At 41.7% G+C, this 18,712-nt stretch overlaps 1 pseudogene; it reads left to right on the top strand.

The window, feature by feature from the left end:
* The first annotated feature begins 13,619 nt into the window (after positions 1 to 13,619).
* LOC133548365 (U6 spliceosomal RNA) lies at positions 13,620 to 13,684 on the top strand (annotated as a pseudogene).
* The last annotated feature ends 5,028 nt before the right edge of the window (positions 13,685 to 18,712 follow it).

Consider the following 18,712-nt stretch of genomic DNA (forward strand, 5'->3'; position numbering starts at 1 on the left):
TTGTCATCAACACTGCCTTCAGGGCTCAGGAAGGGGTCGAGTTCCTGCAGCTTTCCTGCAATGGAGGATCGAAGGCTGTTCCGGGCCTCGTCTGCTTCAAGTCGGGCACAGTCCAACTGCTTCTTGCCAGTTTTTCGGGGACGAACAGGGGGATGTACTGACGCTCGCAACTTGGAGATAATCATGCGGTGGTCAGTCCAGCAGTCAGCACCTCACATTGCACGGGTGATGTGCACGTCCTTGGTGTCATTGCGTCTCACGATGATGTAATACAGAAGATGCCATTGCTTGGATTTTGGGTGCATCCAGGAAGCCTTGTGTTTATTTTTCTGTTGGAAGATTGTGTTGGTGATTATCAGGTCATGCTCAGCACAGAGACTGAGTAGCCTCATGCCATTGCTGTTGATCTTCCCGATACCATGCTTCCCAAAAACTCCTTTCCATATGAGGTGGTTTTTCCCCACCCTGGCATTAAAATCACCAAGCAGGAAGATTTTGTCACTGCTAGGGATGCGCTGTAGGGCCTCATCTAGTTCCTGGTAGAAACGGTCCTTTGCCTCATTCTCGGATGGTAGAGTTGGTGCATAGGCACTGAGAAGAGTTGCATAGTGGTGTTTTGCAAGGGAAATACGGACAGACATGAGTCTTTCACTTACGCCGGTAGGTGTTTCAGTGAAACTGGGTAGCAGGCTGTTTTTTATTGCCGAACCAACACCATGGTGATGCAGTCCTTCTGTATGGTAACCCTTCCAGAAAAAGGTATAACCCTGGCCTTCTTCTTTTAGAGATCCCTCATCCAGAAGTCTGGTCTCACTCAAGGCGGCAATGTCAATTCCATAATGTCTGAGCTCAGCAGCAACAAGCGCAGTTCTTCTTTGCGGCCTGTCAGGATTGTGGTCCGGGAGGGTTCTAATGCTCCATGTAGCCAATTTCAGGGGGACTTGTTTACTTTTTGTATTTTGACCGCGGTAGTGGAATGTCCCGGTAGGTGCGGTATCCTACCCAGGGTGTGAAGAGTGAGCAATGTTTAGGCCACCTTTTCTAGGCCTTTCCCCAATTTTGGGGTGATCAGTGTGGCTCCTAAATAGGGCTGCTCAGTCATACAGGGGTCTGCCGAAATCAGCTGCCACTCAATTCCCAGCTGATAGCGACCATTATATCCCTGCATCGCTGACGTGCAGGGATCTGACTAGAGGCTCCCGGTTCATTCTAACCTGCCCCCGTTATCAGACATCCTGATGCCGTCAGACTTTGTGCTTTAGAATCCAATTGCAGTTCTGGATCCACCAAGGTCAGAAGCAGAGACCTGTGCGGTGATACTTTTTAAGTGCCTCTGGGGGTTCACAGTTCCCAGCCGCACTATCTTCGCCACAAAGAGATGGAGCCTAGTAGCAAGGGGGAAACCCAGGACAACCAGCACCTCTTCACAGCTGCAGGAGGCCGCAAGGACCATCAGTCCGTCATGGCCCGCCTACGTGTGCCTCCATCACGGTGCTTTTCTCTCAGGGTGTGCTCCCCTAGCATTTGTCTTCCTCGACTTACTCGCAAGGCAGCGGGTCGATACCCTACCTTTTAGCCTGAAGTCGCAATACTCCAGTTACCATGTGCTGCCACGAGGAGGCAAGGTGAGGGGTCTTGGTGAAGGAGATGCTATGTACTGACCTCGGAAGGCTTACGCATTTGGCTTCCTTCACCCAGCTAGGTTGGTCAGCGGCAGGAGCTATGCGTCACATGCATCCCTATATACAACGTTTCTCTAGCATGCTGCACTAGACGCATCACTACACCCTGCGAGCCAGGCCCGCTAACACACTGTACCAGTCTTGTCAACCCCCAACACAACATAAAACGGACTGGGCCAATTGGGCATGACACCCACATTGGCAATTGTACGGGCGAGGGGGTTCTGGGAACGATCAAAATTCCTCTGAAAGGTCATCATCCCTTCCTGAATAGTTTTGATGTAAAAATAGGGGCTAGTGAGATTCCAATGCCCTTTGTAGCGGGTTACCTGCTTCCACCAGGGGCACCAGCCCCCTAGAGCAGTGGTTCTCAACGTTTTTTCAGTGATGTACCTCCTGTGAACATTTTTTTATTTCAAGTACCCCCTAATCAGAGCAAAGCATTTTTGGTAAAAAAAAAGAGATAAAGAAGAAAAATACATCACTATGTCATCAGTTTCTGATTTATTAAAATTGTATAACAGTGCAAAATATGGCTCATTTGTAGTGGTCTTTCTTGACCTATTTGGAAAAAAATATAGAAAATTAACTAAAAACTTGTTGAAAAATAAACAAGTGATTCAATTATAAATAACGATTTCTACACAGAGAAGTAATCATCAACTTAAAGTGCCCTCTTTGGGGATTGTAATAGAGATCCATCTGGATTCATGAACTTAATTCAAAACATTTATTCACAAAAAAATAAATCCTTAACATCAATATTTTTGGAACATGTCCACAAAAAATCTAGCTGTCAACACTGAATATTGCATTGTTGCATTTCTTTTCACAGTTTATGAACTTACATTCATGTTTTGTCAAAGTATTATTCAATAAATATATTCATAAAGGATTTTTCAATTTTTGCTATTTTTAGAATATTTAAAAAAAATACCACGTACCTTTTGGCATAGCTTCAAGTACCCACAGGGGTACGAGTACCCCCATTTGAGAACCACTGCCCTAAAGTATGTATTCTTCTTCTGACACCAATAGCTCAGGGTTGGGTCGTAACAAAGATAGAGGTTACTACCACAGTAATGGCTACTATGTCCCTCGCAATCAATCACACTGCACAGGTCAAAAGAAGTAAGTCTTTCTGTCCCCCTTGATCCAGTCTATGTCAAGTCCGCCATATGTTCTAAGACACTTGTCAGTCACTGTCGTTGGGAAGGAAGGAACAAGGACATTACAACAAGCCTAAGTACCAGTCTGTCAGGAAATACTGCTGGGTGTAACATCCTGCCTTCCGTCTATCAAATTCAGAGTAATTTAAGTAACGAAACGGGGATCAACATCAAACTTTTCACTTATTGTACCGACACCAATAGTTATGCTGAAAACAAGTAAGAGAAGTTGTAAAACATCGAGTACATAGGTTGGTCTCAAGTAAGGATATATGATACAGCAGTTGAGCAGGTCTGGTAGATCTACACGACGGTAGACGGCAGCTCAACGGGGGAAGATCTCCTTCGGCGTCTTCTTCTGGACTGTGAGACTATGTGTGTAAGTTCTGCTAGGGGGTCGAGTGGGGCAGGTGATGTGGCGATGGCGGCAGTGGCATCTACTGGAGATCAGCCAGTCAAAGGGCGTGAGACGTCCGTTCCACAACTTTGAAGGGACCGGTCCACCTGGGCTCCGTCCTCTTGTGCTTGATGACCTTGATCTTGACCCATTCTCAGCGGGCGGAAGGGAATTTGGAGTGGCGGGCTGTCATCCTCGAATCTGCACAGAGGAACTGGCACATAATTCTGCATTTTGTAAACATACCATTTTGGTCTTACGCTGATTCCTCCTTCCAGGGGAGCTGCTGGTCCTGGGAAGGGCTGATCTTTATGCAGTTCATAGGGTGAAACATTCAAAGGCCGTAAAAACAGTTTTATTCAGGGACATTCGAATGATCATTAACGCTAATGGCACCATGTCAATCAAATTCATATGGTCTGTGCACAGATTTTAGCCAATTTGTTTTGATTCTTGTTCATTCTCTCGACCTTACCTTGGGACTGAGGAGGGTACACCGAACCAAACCTGTGTTCTAGTCCGAGAGCCTTTTCGACCAAGGTTAAGTGAGCTTTTTTAAAAGGGGTGCCGTTGTCTGACCTTATCTTTTTGGGGAAACAATGTCGGGCTATTAGGTCATTAACAAGCCATTTAATTATTGATTTTGCATCCTCTTTTGAGGTTGGGGTTGCTTCCAGCCAAACACTGTAATCGTCAACACAAGTCAGTAAGTTCCTTTTCCCATTTTCCTGATTGATCATATCAATGAAATCATAAACTATACACAGATGTGTCCTCACCTCCTCCATATACCAAATTAATCTACTAAACCACTATAGATATGCAAAATTGTTATTTTAAAATGAAATTTAGTTATAACTTTTTACCCGCTGTAAAATGTTAAAACTACTCCCCCTGCCCCTTACAGCAAACCCCGCCTCGCCCTGACAACAGTGATGCCTGCATCAAATAATGGAACCTTCTACATTCCTGTTGTGACAACCAAGAGAGTAAACATTGGGAAACTTAGCCACCCTGCTAACCTAAACAATCTCATTCCTATTCTCTCCAAATCTAAGCCAACATCGAAGCCTGTCAATAACACCATCAGGATGGGTCTGCTCAATGTCGGGTCTCTGAATAACAAATCATTTTTAGTCAATGATTTTATTACCACTTCTAAACTTGACTTTATGTTTTTTGAACTGAAAATTGTTAAAACTATGAAATGTGTCAGAGTCGGATGATTGTCGATTTTGTTGTAAGGAGTCTGAATCCACCCTCACCTCCTCCCCCTTCTGTTTCTGAAAAAGGGACTGTGTAGTACTATCACTTCCAGACACATCCTAGAAAAAGGTCAGCTGATAGTCAAGCACAGCAAGAGCAGCGGTGGAGGACAGGTCATGTTTGAGGTCAATGAAAGTCTTATCAGCCTCTGTGGACTACTGGAGGGTGGTATTAGGGTAGGGGGCCCCTTAGCGATAACAACCCTACATTTTATGTAAATTATTCAATTTATAACACTTTACATTTCGACTCTTATTATAGTTATTAATCTAGGCTTTTATTTATAGTTATTATTCAACACTATTTAAAGCAAACTGTTGTAAGGGTTATAGTTATTCGCATTATACTATTAAAAGTCTATAGCTAACTGAAAGCTGTTGAGATTTGGTGTGCCTCCTTATTATGCCATTATCCTATCTTAGCTCACCACCCAGACGCATGGTGCAATGCAATGTCTAAATAAAAATAAAAAAGTCCAACCTAAAAATGTTAGACTACACCTTAAAGTTAAACGACCTAAAATTCATTTTTATTATATTCGTTTACAAACTCACCTCGACCACATCAGACATTTTTCTCACATCCTATCTCAATATCCTCATAAATTGTAAAACTATGGCATAATAGGTGTTTCCAAACAGTGGTTAAATAGTTATTTACAAACCCCGTTTCCATATGAGTTGGGAAATTGTGTTGGATGTAAATATAAACGGAATACAATGATTTGCAAATCCTTTTCAACCCATATTCAGTTCAATGCTCTACAAAGACAAGATATTTGATGTTCAAACTCATAAACTTTATTTTTTTTTTGCAAATAATAATTAACTTAGAATTCCATGGCTGCAACATGTGCCAAAGTAGTTGGGAAAGGGCATGTTCACCACTGTGTTACATAACCTTTTCTTTTAATAACACTCAATAAACGTTTGGGAACTGAGGAAACTAATTGTTGAAGCTTTGAAAGGGGAATTCTTTCTCATTGTTGTTTTTTGTAGAGCTTTAGTCGTTCAACAGTCCGGGGTCTCCGCTGTCGTATTTTACGCTTCATAATGCGCCGCACATTTTCAATGGGAGACAGGTCTGGACTGCAGGCGGGCCAGGAAAGTACCCATACTTGCCAACCCTTTAGGATTTTCCGGGGGACTCCCGGAATTCAGCGCCTCTCCCGGAAAAAAATGTCTCCCGAAAATCTCCCGAAATTCAGCAGGAGCTGGAGGACATGCAAACACAAAAACGGACAGAGCTGACAGCGAGAGACGGCAGGGCAAAGCACATACTGGCGCCATCTTCTGGAAACTCAGAAGTGACGTTACTCGAATAGTGAAAGGTAAGTGTTGTTGTTTTTTTAGTTGCCTGCAAGCACAGTACAGTTAGTAGAAAAACTGTGTTTTTATTCCTGTGTATTTGATAGGTGCCTTCTGAAATCCAACTATTTCTTTTATTTATATATATATGGCGGAGTAGAGTACGTCAAAAACTGAAGCGCCCATGTGCATGCTCTAAAAAACTCTAAGCTACTTGGATTTCTGCCATAACTTTTTTTTCCTCTCTTTTATGAACAACGCTTTCCTCATTTTTCACAAACACGCTACAAATTTTCAATGAAAAAGGCAACAATGGAACCGGGATCGTCCTCGTCTCAAACACCTGTCGTCACTGAGGCCTACCTTGAGACTCTACTCAGGAAATGTTTCAATGAGGCTAAGGATAGATCCAAAAAGCGTTTCCAGGGATTGGGGGATCAACTTGGCTCAATTCAAGACACTTTATCAAAGCACGCTGCCGACATAGAAACTGTCCGCAATGAGGTGTCTTCTATTGAAACACGAGTCCATGGCAATGAGGACGCTATGCTCAATTTCTCCAGAACGCTCACGCAGATTGAGAAAAAATGACAGATCTCGAGGACAGAAGCAGGAGGGAGAACATTAGAATAATTAACATCAAGGAAGGCGAAGAAGGAAATAACTTGTTGTCTTACCTGTCCGCCAACATCCCCAAGTGGTTGCCTGCCTTGGCTGCTAATCCTCCGAAGCTCATGCGGGCCCATCGCATCGGCCCCCCGTGCCAATCTGCCCGTCCCAGGACGATAATTGTGAGGTGTCTACGGTGCACGGATAGGGATCGCATCCTGAACAAGGCTAGGAAACATCCTCTTCAGCTCTCCGGGAACGCCGTTCACTTTGCCCCAGACTACAGTGACGCGACGACTAAGCTGAGACGACCCTGCTACTCCACGATGTACAGCGCTCGAAAAGCTGGCTTTGAAGCTTTTCTCATCTATCCAGCAACAATCAAACTCTTCAAAGGCTCCCAACAACACTTTTTTGACAATCCAACAGATGCTGCAAAGTTTATCTCCGCAGCTTCATAAACTCCGCTAAATTTTGGGGTACCCACACAGAGACATGGACATAAGACACTTGGTAAGACTATTTTTGTTTGATATTTCTTCAGTGAGACTTTTTCGTCCTGCATCTGTGCTGGAGACAGGCATGGATCTGTTTACTTCCTGAGTCGTTGACGTGTCATGTTGCCAAGTGACTGTTTATATTTTTTATTTTTTTACTAAAGCACAATATTATTTTGTACACATAGAAGATATATGAGGGTTTTTTTTGTGTGTGTATTATTCCGAACCTATAACTACGAAAATGGTGTGATGAATGGGAATTAGTTAGGAAACAATTTTTGCATTTTGAAGTGGTTCCATATTAAATACGTGATACTTACCACACCTCATACATGTGTGTGTATGTGTATGTATATATATATATATATATATATATATAAGGGAATAAGCGGTAGAAAATGGATGGATGGATATATATATATATATATTTTTTTTTTTTTTTTTTTTTTTTTTTAATATCACTTCTTTAGTTTTTTACTTTTGCGATCGGATATTTAGAAGCAAAAGTTAAAAAAAAAAAAAAAAAAAACTAAAGAAGTGATATTAACAACTACTTTTGCGATCGGATATTTAGAAGCGGGCTTCACGGTGAAAGAGGGGTTAGTGCGTCTGCCTCACAATACGAAGTTCCTGCAGTCCTGGGTTCAAATCCAGGCTCGGGATCTTTCTGTGTGGAGTTTGCATGTTCTCCCCGTGACTGCGTGGGTTCCCTCCGGGTACTCCGGCTTCCTCCCACTTCCAAAGACATGCACCTGGGGATAGGTTGATTGGCAACACTAAATTGGCCCTAGTGTTTGAATGTGAGTGTAAATGTCTGTCTATCTGTGTTGGCCCTGCGATGAGGTGGCGACTTGTCCAGGGTGTACCCCGCCTTCCGCCCGATTGTAGCTGAGATAGGCGCCAGCGCCCCCCGCGACCCCGAAAGGGAATAAGCGGTAGAAATGGATGGATGGATATTTTAGCTCTTGGGGGGAGCTTATTGTTTTTCATGTTTATTTTATTGCCTGCTATGTGTGGGTGTATGTTTCTGTGTGTGTGGATGAGATTTTGTTAATGTGTTTGTTTTAATGGTCCAGTTATTGTGTGCATGCTTGTATTGTGTGTCTGTGGCCCACACTCCTTGACCATGCCCTCTCTTCTTGTTCATGTTTCATTAACGAAGGAAAAATTTACCTGACCATGATCACACACCGTCTTCCTTTTTTCATGTTTCTGAAATAATTCGATCTGCTATAGTTCTGATCAGAGCCGGCCCAAGGCATAAGCGAACTAAGCGCTTGCTTAGGGCCCCGCGGCCACCAGGGGGCCCCCAAAAGCAATGGAATTTAACTTCAGTTGACTCCGCTGTGTTTGTACAAAGTAAACATTAAATATGAACAATTAACTAATAATATAAACTAGTAATTAAAGACTAATATGTTCAAGACTGATGAGACAAGATAACACTTCCTGTCAATGAGAAAGGACGCTAAGAAAAAGGCTCCGCTTTTGCTACCGGAGTTTTTGTTAAGTCTGAAGTTTTTGACCACTGATTTGCGATCACAGCCACGGGAGAGTCACCTGGCATCTTCGACCTGATTTTGGTCAGTGTATAGGTACTGATATGCTGAAATAAGACAAGTTGTAAGAGCCTTTAGAGTCTAGAAGGAAGCCATCAGCGTCTTGCCGCAATTCAAAGCGGTTGCCTAGCAACCAAAGGCTACGGCGAGTTTACAGCTGTTTTAAAGTGCTTCCAACGTCGCAGAGTGATACAAGTTGACTGGCTGATACCTCACATTGATCTCTGAAAGGCGAGAGGTGCGAATTTGTTGAAACACACAAGTTATAAGTGCCGCAAGTCGCTAAAGCAACTGCCGTTAAGACACAAGAAATCCCGAAACGCTCGGTGTCAGCCGACACAGGACACAGCTGGGAACAAGATTTGAGACTGGACACAGGACATGATGGGAATCAAGAAGGGGTACTACAAAAAATACTCCATGAATTTAAAAAAGACATTAAAGAAATGAAAGAAGAATTGAAAGAATAAATTAAAGAAATGATGGATGGATGGAACAATGATATGAAAGCAAGAAACACGTCATTAATGAATAAAGCTAAATATGTTCTAGACCAAAACTCACTTCATATTCTCTACTACTCACTAGTGTTACCATATCTGAGTTACAATGTGTAGAAATATGGGAAAAATATTACAAAAGTACACTTCATTCACCAACAGTGTTACAAAAAAAGATCAGTTAGAATAATACATAATGTTGAATATAGAGAACATACAAACCCTTTATTTATTGAATCAAAGATACTGAAATTCCCCGTGGTGGCCACGGGATTAGGTCTCTGCTTTTTGCAGATGATGTAGTCCTGATGGCTTCATCTGGCCGGGATCTTCAGCTCTCACTGGATCGGTTCGCAGCCGAGTGTGAAGCGACCGGAATGAGAATCAGCACCTCCAAGTCCGAGTCCATGGTTCTCGCCCGGAAAAGGGTGGAGTGCCATCTCCGGGTTGGGGAGGAGACCCTGCCCCAAGTGGAGGAGTTCAAGTACCTAGGAGTCTTGTTCACGAGTGGGGGAAGAGTGGATCGTGAGATCGACAGGCGGATCGGTGCGGCGTCTTCAGTAATGCGGACGTTGTATCGATCCGTTGTGGTGAAGAAGGAGCTGAGCCGGAAGGCAAAGCTCTCAATTTACCGGTCGATCTACGTTCCCATCCTCACCTATGGTCATGAGCTTTGGGTCATGACCGAAAGGATAAGATCACGGGTACAAGCGGCCGAAATGAGTTTCCTCCGCCGGGTGGCGGGGCTCTCCCTTAGAGATAGGGTGAGAAGCTCTGCCATCCGGGAGGAGCTCAACGTAAAGCCGCTGCTCCTCCACATCGAGAGGAGCCAGATGAGGTGGTTCGGGCATCTGGTCAGGATGCCACCCGAACGCCTCCCTAGGGATGTGTTTAGGGCACGTCCAGCTGGTAGGAGGCCACGGGGAAGACCCAGGACACGTTGGAAAGACTATGTCTCCCGGCTGGCCTGGGAACGCCTCGGGATCCCCCGGGAAGAGCTAGACGAAGTGGCTGGAGATAGGGAAGTCTGGGCTTCCCTGCTTAGGCTGCTGCCCCCGCGACCCGACCTCGGATAAGCGGAAGATGATGGATGGATGGATGGATGGAAATTCCCCGACATAGTGAAATTGCAAACAGCTAAAATTATACACAAAGCAAACTATAACCTGCTACCCAAGAATATACAACAATTATTCCCAACAAAAGAGGAGAAATATAATCTTAGTGAATGTAAAACATTTGTACGCACGTACAACACTTAAGACCTTCAGTGTATCAGTATGTGGAATTAAATTATGGAATGGATTAAGCATAGAAATCAAACAATGTACTAATATGATCCACTTCAAGAAATCTTCAAACTTAAAGTGTTTACAAAGTACAAAAAAGAAGAATCATGATAAACATTCTGAATTTATTCATCCATCCATTCTTTCATTCTCAAAATAATCTTACCTATCTCATCGTATGGAATATAACTTACTTCACCAGTTATTTATTTATTTTTATTGTGATTACTTATGGAGTATATTGTGAATACATTGAGAACAGGAAGTGAACAAAAGTTTTAGCAACTGTGATGTAAAAGAAAAGGGGTAGGATTTAATAAGCTCTGCTTCTTCCTACTCCTTTTCGAACATGTTGAAAAGAGAAACTGGAATTTGTAATGTATCATGTTGTATGTTTGCATGTTCCAAATAAAGTCAAACTCAAACTTTTTCTGTAAATACAAAGCTTTATCACTTGGACTGTTCAACTCCAGGCCACTCTTGCAGCTGAATGCTTTCAACATTTTAAGATTAGGAACCATATGTGGCACTCTGGACATCATTCGTTCATTCATTGGTATTATTTATGTTCTTAACTGGGCCACCCCCATATGTTTATAAATGACATGTCATCTGTAAAGACATGCCAGGCAGACAATAGGATAATGTAAACAACACTGCCAGAGCCGCAATGAGTTTATAGTAGGTGTGAATGATCAACAATCAATATCCTTGGCAGAAATAGAGGGCCCCAAAATCAAATTTTGCTTAGGGCCCCATGGAAGCTTGGTTCTGATAGTGAATTCTCCTCTGAAATGGAGGAGAATGAAGATTTGATAAACTACATAAAATTTGGAATCAATCCATTTCTCAGACCACATCAACTATAAATCACAAAGATTTATGATCGAAATGGATCCAGACATAAATGCTCACACCAACAATGATTGCATATATTATACTGTCACATTTGATAAAACATTTATGCAAGATGATAACATATCTCTAGTACATTTTAACAGCAGGAGTCTATACTTTCATTTTGATGATATCCAGGACTATTTGAGTCAATTCAAATCTCCATTTAATATTATAGATATTTCAGAGACATGGATGAATGAGAATACATGTAATGACTTTGAATTAAATGGGTATGAAATGTTTTGCACCAACCGTAAAACTAAGAGAGGAGGAGGTGTGGCTCTGTATGTGGACAAAAATATCAACTATAGTATTGTAAATGATATGTTTTTAGCTGTTGAGGAACTCTTTGAATGCATCACTGTGGAATTATCATTTTCAAATGGGAAACACATTATTGTAAGCTGCGTTTATCGGACACCATGATCCAACTTGAAAATATTTAATGAATGGATGGAAAAATTATTTAAGAGAAACAAAAAATATATAGTATGCAGTGACTTTAATATCAACCTTTTGAATCCTAATAAACATAATCACACAGCAGAATTTATTGACACCATGTTCTCATTGGGCTTATTCCCGCTTATAACACGAGCCACAAGAATCCCAACACACAGCACCACACTTATTGACAACATATTCTGTAACATTGTGGATCAGACTGTAACTGGAGGCTTCAACGCTGCTGAAGTTCATCCTCTTTGCTGATGATACAACAATCACATGTGCAGGTGATGATGTGAAGAAGCAACTTCTGGCCTCTGTAATTGAGGAGATGATGAAGTTAAAAACTTGGTTTAATATGAACAAATTGTCTCTGAATTTAAAGAAGACCAAAATAATGGTCTTTAGTAATCGCAAAAGTAATATACCGATCAGGATTGTTTTTGATGATACACCAATAGAATATGTTCAACACAATTCTTTCTTAGGAGTGGTGATAGATAAAAATATCTCATGGAAGCCTCATATAAGTTACCTGAGGACAAAAGTTGCCAAATGTGTTGTCATTTGTTGAACACCAATGCTCTGTTGTTTTTGTATCATTCATTTATTATGTCATATTTTAACTATTGTGTTGAAGTCTGGGGAAATTGTTATACTTCACATTTACAGCCTTTAGTCACTCTGCAGAAAAAGGTTATCAGGATTGTGTCCAATGTTCACTACAGACATCATTCAAACCCACTATTTATGGACTTAAAGCAACTTAAACTGAACAGTGTGATCAAGTTTAAAACTGCTCAAATTATGTTTAGGGCATCCCAAAACTCTCTACCATCCAATATACAGAACTTATTCCATGACAGAGATGATCACCATAGTTACAGTTTAAGAGGAAACAATAAATTATATTTGCCTAAATTTAGAACCACTTTAAAATCAAAGTGCATTTCACTGCATGGAGTCAGTCTGTGGAACAACTTATAGGACAAGTTAAAAATGTGTTTTAGCCTGATTCAATTTAAAACACTGTTTAAAAAAGAAGTACTGGAGAAGTAGGAGGAGGAAAGAGAGTGATGCCCTCAGCACAGAGCGATGGGAGAGAGGTGTATGGCAGGGGCGTCACTAGACCTAATACTGTACTGGGGCACACCTGGGGCACAAATAATTCATTTGAGCTTGCAAAGCGCGCAAGCAAAAACATTTTTAGCACTTATTTATCATAAGAAATACATAAATAGTGCTTTAAACTATGAAATCATATCAGATGATGTTGTATGGATCTTTGATTAACCACCTGAAATTAACTAATGCATTTGACCTACTTCTAAACTGCTACTGGTAAAAGCAAAAAGGAAGAGCAATGAATATTTTTAAATAAAGCACCTCTACATCTCTGGGTTCTTTTATATTATTTAATTTCCATTTATGGCAATGTGGCGAATCCTATTTCAGATACACAAAACTATCAAATATACACAAAACAATAAAGCCACAGTAGTAGAATAAATGAACAACTGTTGTGTGTCTGTTCAGGGAATCATTTTCTGAGAAGTAAACTGTAACGTCTCCTTTTCATTTTTGCAAAGTGGTCAATCACTCTGGACAGACATGGAAATATTACAGTAACTGTTATACAGTTGACCAGTGGTTCCCAACTGCTGGGTCGTGACATAAAAGTGGATTGTGTGTCATTTTCAGTGAGTCGCAGTCACGTGTGCATGAAAAAAAAAAAGTTTAGGGAGAAAAAAATCAAATTGTGGCAACAAAACCAGATTATTTTAGCCTTTTTTCTAGTGACTATTAGTGAGTATTTTAGCAAAAGTCAAACCGACTAACAAGTTGGAGGAGGACTCAGGACACACATGGAAATATATTTAAAAGAAATCTAAATGGGGCAACAAAACCCGATATTTTCAGCCATCTTTCTGAAAGCAAATACTAAGTATAAGTAATAATAATAATAATAATAATAGTAATAATAAGTAACACAATGTTACTTCGGTAACACACATACTAAAATTGGAACGATACAGAGAAGATTAGCATGGCCCCTGCAGCAAAAAACCCGCCGGATCTTCGGGCTTGCGCTTCCGGCGCGGAGCGGCCCCCGCGCCGCACTTTCCCCCCGTGCCGCGTCGCCCGCGGTCTCTCCACCGCGTCGGTTTTCGCGGAGACGCACGCGCGACCCCGGACCGCCGCGGCGGTTTCTCATACCCGCCCCCGCATGCAAATTAGCCATGCGCTCGGTGTGTCGCCTCCAGGGAAGCCGCGCCCACCGCACGGCGGTATAGCTGCGAGCAAGGATGACACGCAAATTCGTGAAGCGTTTCCAAATTTTTAACGAAAACTTTAACCTTAGTCCTAACATAAATAATAAATATAAATCGTTTGAGGTGCTTACTATGAGGTCTGTCACACCGCTGCCTCTACACCTGGCTGTTATCTACCGCCCCCCAGGGCCCTATTCGGACTTTATCAATGAATTCTCAGAGTTCGTTGGTGATCTAGTGACACACGCCGATAATATAATCATAATGGGGGACTTTAATATCCATATGAATACCCCATCGGACCCACCGTGCGTAGCGCTCCAGACTATAATTGATAGCTGTGGTCTCACACAAATAATAAATGAACCCACGCATCGCAACGGTAATACGATAGACCTAGTGCTTGTCAGGGGTATCACCATTTCCAAAGTTACGATACTCCCGTATACTAAAGTATTGTCCGATCATTACCTTATAAAATTCGAGGTTCAGACGCATGTTCGTCAAACTAATAATAATAATAACTGCTATAGCAGCCGCAACATTAATGCTGCCACAACGACAACTCTTGCTGACCTACTGCCCTCGGTAATGGCACCATTCCCAAAGTATGTGGGCTCTATTGATAACCTCACTAACAACTTTAACGACGCCCTGCGCGAAACCATTGATAACATAGCACCGCTAAAGTTAAAAAAGGCTCCAAAAAAGCGCACCCCGTGGTTTACAGAAGAAACTAGAGCTCAGAAATTATTATGTAGAAAGCTGGAACGCAAATGGCGCACGACTAAACTTGAGGTGCACCATCAAGCATGGAGTGATGGTTTAATAACTTATAAACGCATGCTTACCTTAGCTAAAGCTAAATATTACTCAAATCTCATCCACCGTAATAAAAACGATCCTAAATTTTTGTTTAGTACGGTAGCATCGCTAACCCAACAAGGAACCCCTTCCAGTAGCTCAACCCACTCAGCTGATGACTTTATGCAATTCTTTAGTAAGAAAATTGAAGTCATTAGAAAGGAGATTAAAGACAATGCGTCCCAGCTACAACTGGGTTCTATTAACACAGATACGATGGTATACATGGCGGATACTGCCCTCCAAAATAGTTTCTCTCGTTTTGAGGAAATAACATTAGAGGAATTGTTACAACGTGTAAATGGAATAAAACAGACAACATGTTTACTTGACCCTCTTCCTGGGAAACTGATCAAGGAGCTCTTTGTATTATTAGGTCCATCAGTGCTAAATATTATAAACTTATCACTCTCCTCGGGCACTGTTCCCCTAGCATTCAAAAAAGCGGTTATTCATCCTCTTCTTAAAAGACCTAACCTCGATCCTGACCTCATGGTAAACTACCGACCGGTGTCTCACCTTCCCTTTATTTCAAAAATCCTCGAAAAAATTGTTGCGGAGCAGTTAAATGAACACTTAGCGTCTAACAATCTATGTGAAACCTTTCAATCCGGTTTCAGGGCAAATCACTCCACGGAGACAGCCCTCGCAAAAATGACTAATGATCTATTGCTAACGATGGATTCTGATGCGTCATCTATGTTGCTGCTCCTTGATCTTAGCGCTGCTTTCGATACCGTCGATCATAATATTTTGTTAGAACGTATCAAAACACGAATTGGTATGTCAGACTTAGCCCTGTCTTGGTTTAACTCTTATCTTACTGATAGGATGCTGTGTGTCTGCCATAACAATGTGACCTCGGACTACGTTAAGGTAACGTGTGGAGTTCCCCAGGGTTCGGTCCTTGGCCCTGCACTCTTCAGCATCTACATGCTGCCGCTAGGTGACATCATACGCAAATACGGTATTAGCTTTCACTGTTATGCTGATGACACCCAACTCTACATGCCCCTAAAGCTGACCAAGACGCCGGATTGTAGTTAGTTGGAGGCGTGTCTTAATGAAATTAAACAATGGATGTCCGCTAACTTTTTGCAACTCAACGCCAAAAAAACGGAAATGCTGATTATCGGTCCTGCTAGACACCGAACTCTATTTAATAATACAACTCTAACATTTGACAACCAAACAATTAAACAAGGCGACACGGTAAAGAATCTGGGTATTATCTTCGACCCAACTCTCTCCTTTGAGGCACACATTAAAAGCGTTACTAAAACGGCCTTCTTTCATCTCCGTAATATCGCTAAAATTCGCTCCATTCTGTCCACTAAAGACGCTGAGATCATTATCCATGTGTTTGTTACGTCTCGCCTCGACTACTGTAACGTATTATTTTCGGGTCTCCCCATGTCTAGCATTAAAAGATTACAGTTGGTACAAAATGCGGCTGCTAGACTTTTGACAAGAACAAGAAAGTTTGATCACATTACGCCTGTACTGGCTCACCTGCACTGGCTTCCTGTGCACTTAAGATGTGACTTTAAGGTTTTACTACTTACGTATAAAATACTACACGGTCTAGCTCCATCCTATCTTGCCGATTGTATTGTACCATATGTCCCGGCAAGAAATCTGCGTTCAAAGGACTCCGGCTTGTTAGTGATTCCCAAAGCCCAAAAAAAGTCTGCGGGCTATAGAGGGTTTTCCGTTCGGGCTCCAGTACTCTGGAATGCCCTCCCGGTAACAGTTCGAGATGCCACCTCAGTAGAAGCATTTAAATCTCACCTTAAAACTCATTTGTATACTCTAGCCTTTAAATAGACTCCCTTTTTAGACCAGTTGATCTGCCGTTTCTTTTCTTTTTCTTCTATGTCCCACTCTCCCTTGTGGAGGGGGTCCGGTCCGATCCGGTGGCCATGTACTGCTTGCCTGTGTATCGGCTGGGGACATCTCTGCGATGCTGATCCGCCTCCGCTTGGGATGGTTTCCTGCTGGCTCCGCTGTGAACGGGACTCTCGCTGCTGTGTTGGATCCGCTTTGGACTGGACTCTCGCGACTGTGTTGGATCCATTGTGGATTGAACTTTCACAGTATCATGTTAGACCCGCTCGACATCCATTGCTTTCCTCCTCTCTAAGGTTCTCATAGTCATCATTGTCACCGACGTCCCACTGGGTCATTATTGTCACCGATGTCCCACTGGGTGTGAGTTTTCCTTGCCCTTTTGTGGGCCTACCGAGGATGTCGTGGTGGTTTGTGCAGCCCTTTGAGACACTAGTGATTTAGGGCTATATAAGTAAACATTGATTGATCGATTGAAATACAGAAATGTTACTATTTTGTCTGGAAACAAAACCAGATGCTTTAGCTGTAGCCATTTTTCTGGTGACAAAACAAGATTATTTTAGTCAACGTCACACCGATTAACAAGACAAGTCTACTGTGCTATTTTTCTGTGAAATAAACTTGAATGATTTAAAAATTTGGCTCACGACTTGATGATATGGAAAAAAAAATTTCTTCCTGAAGATAAACCATTTGAGAAGCACTCAACTCACACATGCTTACTCCAAATCATCATTGATGCAGAACCAGCAGACAATAACCAACATTATGTTTCATGTTCATTGGAAATGACCCCGACAGCTCATACAGCAAATAAATGTTTGTCTTGATACAAGGAAGAACGTCAGCTAACTTAGCATCAACTTAAGACAATGATGTTGCCTACCTAGCTAGGACTTCACTTACATCTCTCATTCTTGCTGCTTCTTTTCTGCTGCGGGTGAATAACTTTCTGATATCCATCTAGGAGTTACAGTTTGAGTCAAATCAAAATCAAAATAACGTAATTAACAAATTGTTGTTGGCTAACGTTACCTACCTCACACAGTGATTCGCATCGCCTCTCTCTCTCTCTCAACCGAAGTCTCGATCCACACGTGAATAAATTACCATATTAAGTAGCCATGTGCTCATTGTTTCGTGGAGTGAATACAGTAGCAATCAATTACCATACTAAGTAGTATGTGCGCTGTTGTCTATGTTATGTAGACTTAAAACTCTGAAGCGTTTTTTTTAATGGTGAAATTTTTACTGGGGCACTGCAGATCAACAGTGGGGCACGTGCCCCAGTGAAATATGTCTGGCGACGCCCCTGGTGTATGATCAGAGAATGTTTGGGCCCGTGTGTGTGTGTGTGTGTGTGTGTGTGTGTGTGTGTGTGTGTGTGTGTGTGTGTGTGTGTGTGTGTGTGTGTGTGTGTTTTGTCTCGTCTTGTCTTGTCTCATAGTATTGTTAGTGTACGGGAGTTTTTCTTATTTTCCACCATAATTTACAAATGCATTCTTTAAAATTCCTACAATGTGAATTCCTGGATTTTTTTTCACATTCTGTCTGTCACAGTTGAAGTGTACCTATGATGAAAATTACAGACCTCTGTCATCATTTTAAGTGGGAGAACTTGCACAAACGGTGGCTGACTAAATACTTTTTTGCCCCATTGTATCTATCTCTGTCAATATATACACATTCTATTTTAGTTACTTTACTGAGTTTACAACCCCCTGGCGCTGTTTTGTACTTATTTTGATTATTATTATTATTATAATTTCTCAATTGTTTGTAAATGTTGCAATTTATAAATAAAGGTTTATATAAAAAAAAACAATCAAAACAACTACTGGATAATTTCTGGCCTGCCACAACACTTAGTAGCATTAATCTCCTGCATCTGACTAAACAGGTTAGTTATTTCCTATTGGACAAAAAAAAATGCATCTTTTGAAATAAAAATCACATGAACGTGCAAACATTATTAAACCTACACGGGTTGTCCAAAGTGCTCTAGTTTGGTTGGTTCATAATTTTAATTAGAAAACATACGGCATGTAAAAAAAATAAATAAAAAAAAGCAAAAATGTGATGCAATAAGAAAAAAATTG

The sequence above is a fragment of the Nerophis ophidion genome, linkage group LG02 (assembly GCF_033978795.1).
Source record: "Nerophis ophidion isolate RoL-2023_Sa linkage group LG02, RoL_Noph_v1.0, whole genome shotgun sequence".
In the NCBI taxonomy this organism is placed as follows: Eukaryota; Metazoa; Chordata; class Actinopteri; order Syngnathiformes; family Syngnathidae; genus Nerophis; species Nerophis ophidion.